Below are 5,133 nucleotides of genomic sequence, written 5' to 3'. Positions count from 1 at the left end.
TTTCATTTACTCGGTAAATATTTCAAAGAAGTATCATGTTTTCATCTTAGAGCCCTTGGGGTTCAATTCAAAAAATTATTCATTAGAACACACATCTGAAAAATCTTTTAATGCGTGCCTTATATTCTCCACATTTTTAAAATCAAGAAATGTAACTGGAATACTGGATTCCTCCCTTTGTTAGCGGTGCCGCATACTATTTACACGATGCGCCATCTTTATTCAATTGACAGAAATATGGACTACATATTGTGTGTGTCTGTAATGTGCGTGGATAAAATTGTAATTGTAAACATATGAAATGTTACAAATAATCTAAAATTCGAATAGTTATAACTTGATAAAAAAAGATCATACCATCATAAATCGAAGTTTGTTTCAAAACTCTCGAATTATACTTTCACATTCCGCTCAAATTATTTAAAAGTCAGTTTCCTTCTTGCTTCAAAAAATTATTAAATGTAACCAAAAATGTCATTTTTGCATATTTTATTCCAATTTGCACAAAATATTAATATGCTGGGCCAATCAACGGCATCTTATTCATCGCAAAAACATCTTCGGAAAATGTACTGTCGCATTTTAGAGAGGGAAGAGTTTTTTGTCGCACTTGTGTTACAGATTTTATATTCTCTCTAATGCAAAAAATGATTTGATGATGTTTTAATACCAACGTACGTAGTTAAATGCATTTTGATTAAATAGAATTTCAACTTGTTATGACAATTTTAAGATTTAATAACTATATTATATTATAAAGGTTATGTTATATTATGATTTATATTATACCATATTAATAAGTATTTTTCAGCTTAATGCATGGTAAACATGGTATTTACTTTTCCCCTCCCAATTGAAATTCTGCGTATGTGTATTACCAAATAATTCAAAAGTTTAATTAAATTAAAAGTCTTTATAGTAATGTAAGTATCATAATTGCTAATTAACAAATATGTTACAAAAGAAGAATCTATATTACCTTCAACTTTATAAGTTAAAAAATGCTTGGCTCATGTTTTTTTACCATATCTTCACCGATCTAATCATTCTCTATGTTGACTACTTTTTTTGTAAATTTAACGAAATAGTTTAACGTGCATATAATATTTCTTCGTTATTCTTTTTATCTATCTACAATATATCTCTACTTTTCTTTCTTATTTCATTTTCTTTTTTCAGTATTTATATAAATATGAAACATGATTTTTACCAACTCTGAAAAAAATGTGTCCATTACTGATGAGCGTGTAGCCGATTCTTTTGATTATGTGACTTTAATAAGACTAAAAGGAATCGACAATCTCATATAAATTCTTTAATTTCGTAAAACAATCTAGAATATGAATAACAACTCACAGATGCCCACATTACATAAATAAGACATCATCGTAGTCGAAAGTATCAGTAAGATATTAGTGGCATTATTACTGAAATTGTGCAAAATAACATTTACACTGTGCGATAAATTCCATAGATTGTATGCATGCGTGCGATAAGCTCTATATAGATGGGCAGTGAATGATATACAGAACGAGAGAGAGAGAGAGAGAACAGCGAAAACGTTCTATAAGTATAAACTATATAAAATTAGTTTCGAAGCCTAAGCTATAAGATATACAGAACGAACAGCGAAAACGTTCTATAAGTATAAACAATATAAAATTAGTTTCGAAGCCTAAGCTATAAGGCATAGCCTAGGTTAGCCATAGGCATAGCCATAGGCATAGCCATAGGCATAGTTTAGCCTAGGCTAGCCATAGGCATAGCCATAGGCATAGCCATAGGCATAGCCTAGCATAGCCTAGACTAGCCTAGGCTATTTTTTATACAAAAATATTTAGATTTTTCTTATTATTTTAACAATTTTTATGTATAACAATGAAACTAATAACAAATAAAATAAATAATATCTAATAAAATCTATAAAAATGTGTTGCTCAATAAAAGCAGAATGTTATTAACACAACTTGCACATGTATGTAGTTTGTTTAAAGCGTAAATAGTAATATATGTGTATTATGCCCTTACAACCTCCTTAAAGAATCTTACAAGAATTGCAAAACTGTTTTTTTCTGCTGATGAATACAGCCGATTATTTTCTCTATCCAGTTTCGAACGCGCTTGTATCTTTCGGCGGATCTGGACTTCGGACTTGCTCGTCATTTCGCGCCAAAAGTGCGGAGTAGTGACGTATCACTTGACCACTGACACCAGTAAATGAGAGTTACGCGAGTGGAATAGCGGATATGCGATGCACCGAGCTATGTGTAAGTATACATACGTTGACATAATTGTTCATTAATAGAACTCTCTAAACGTTTAGGAGTGAAATCTCACTGCAAAGAGAGCGAAAACTGACCCAGTCTTGGAAAAATCTTCAATTTTCGAACTTTAAGAGGGAGACTCACTCTAAAAGTTTTAGAGAGTACGTGAGTATTTTACGGGATTCGAGTGTTTCCAAGCACGTTTTCACGTGTCGTAACGCAAGACGCCGAATCTGGATCGCATACTTTTAATCGATTCTTTGCACCGATTGATTTCTAACCTAAATAAGTCCTGAAGATAGCCTTATTTTTACAAAAAAGTTATATAATTCTATGAAAAAAAATGAAGGCGACTTTGGCGATCTTCATTCGCAAAAACAATCAATATTATCAAAGTACAGTCTTCTATTTTTAGGAACAGAATAATGAGGTGAATCGATCGGTATAAAGAAAATACATAACTACTTATTTAAAAAATTATCCATTTTGCACATGTATTTTTTTTTCGAACTACGTGTTTCCTTTACCAATTGATCATCAAGTGAATTGTATATTACATGTGACAAAAGCGCATCAAATTGAATATTCTGTACGCTTTTTTCTTTTTTTCACTTTTAATATTTTACAAAATAAATTTTTTACGTTTGTGTATTTATGATTGAATTAGAACTGAACATTATTCGATTTATTAGCATAATAGTTTCTTTCCCAACTATAAATACAATGATTTTACGTATGCAACACATTAATAAACTACAAATATAACATTTAAACGTTAAATTTAAATATTGATAAAACTTTTACTAATCATTTAAATCAGAGCTGGGATTTAGTTGCACATTTCGTTGCTAGGCAATGCGTGGCAAGAGGGGAACAGTGGGCGTCGCCAACGAAATCGAGCCGAAATGTGCAACTAAATCCCAGTTCTGATTAAAAAATAACATATTTCTTATTAATCCGATAATATAATTATAACATTAAATATAGATATACTAATAACTCTATCACTTTTTCTATTTTTAAAGTCACATTTTATATGAATACAGATCCCCGCCAAGCACTTCAAAATCATCGGAACAAATGGACAAAATGGACTGCTCTACCTAATGATCCTAATACTCATACGCATGTGGCAGAAATCTAAAGTTCATGATTTCTTTGAATCTTGCAGCATAAACCCTAACGTCCATAGTCGAAAATAATTGTGTTAAACACAATTATTATTGTATTTTGTATAATAATTATCACACTGGTAATTTCTAAATTAGCTGGATATACACGACGTTTTAACTTTTTTTTTTAGTTTTATAAATCTTATTTAACTATGTAATATTATATATAAAATGTTATTACGGCTTCTCTCGTATTTTCTGAAATACTTTATAAAGACTGATTCATGTTAGATAATACTTTGTCATTTATTTGAAAGTCGATATATACAAGTGAATAATAATTTAAGAAAATTAAAATTATAAAACAAAAGGCATCAAATATATTTTGTGGTCTCTTTAGAATCAATTAAAATTTATAAATGTAAGATCGTGTCATGTAAAAAATAAGTGAAAACGGTACGTTAAGTAAGTACAACTACATATAAATTGATTACCAAATAATTATACTAAGTTCAAATAAATTACTGTATTATTTGTTGTAATATAAGTATGTTTCAAATAAATAGATATATTAAATAATTTCTTATTAGTTACATTATTTATTAAGTACATATAAAAATGCTTATAAAAATTATTTATACGTATCTATGATTATATTAAATATTAAGTATTTTTATGATTAAATTGTTTTTTTTTTTTTTTTAAATCAATTTGAATATTTATATAACTCGCATTATTCACAAAACGTGTGTGTACACCAAATAAATCAATGCTAAACATTTTATTCGTGGACAAAAATTATTTCGTAATTTCTACATTAATTGTTAAAGACATAATTATATATTTTTGTGTACTGAGCACGAATTCGTTGACCAAATTTAACCATCGTCACAATTTTTAGAAGAATAGTGTCAAAGAGGTTAAAAACGACGATTTTGAAAGTTTTTATTTCGCTTTATTGCACAAGTACTGAAAATCTATAGTTCACTTCACGAGTGTTTAATTTTTGTATATTCTGTGTTTTTTAATTTTACATTATTAACTTTTATCATTTGACTAATTGTAAGATCAATCATAAATTTATCATACCTTATTTTTTTTTACCATTTATACAATCAAAGTTGATTATTCGTCTTTGTCTAATTCATGTAATGGTATGGAAAAGAACCACAAAAACGTGGATATTACCCTACGAGGTTTGATATACGAAAAAGGCCGGGATGTCCACTGTTAGGTTCCTCTCGGGTCCTATTCACTCCAACGAACGCGTTGGAAAAGTGTTTGTTAGTATATAATACTTTATTTTGAGTAACAATGGTAATTTGTTATAATAAGATGATCACGTGTGCAGGGATGGGATACGTTGGTTCATATTATAAGAAAATATTCAATTACAATTTAACTCTCTGACAAAACGCTTTATATTTAATGTTTCTATATTAAAATACGGTAGAATTAAAATAATTTACACTTGTTTTTCTGTAACAACATTTTGCTATTTAATCATTACAAAATAACTTTTAAAGATACAATTTTTACTAAGAAGTACATATCTACTATCTCATTTTTATTTTTATTACTTTTCTATATTATATTTTTGTTAATTTAATATAGGGTTTATCATAGAGACAATTCAAATTGTGATATGTACCAATTTACTCCACATATACGGGGCAATTAACTTACAATGCAGCATATCCACATTTCGTTTATTGCAAAGAAACTATACATTATAGAATTATTAATGGTATAAAAAT

The sequence above is a fragment of the Trachymyrmex cornetzi genome, unplaced genomic scaffold, assembly GCF_001594075.2.
Source record: "Trachymyrmex cornetzi isolate Tcor2-1 unplaced genomic scaffold, Tcor1.1 scaffold1103, whole genome shotgun sequence".
NCBI lineage: Eukaryota > Metazoa > Arthropoda > Insecta > Hymenoptera > Formicidae > Trachymyrmex > Trachymyrmex cornetzi.
The sequence above is the reverse complement of the archived record's forward strand: the minus strand, read 5'-3'. Positions refer to the sequence as shown.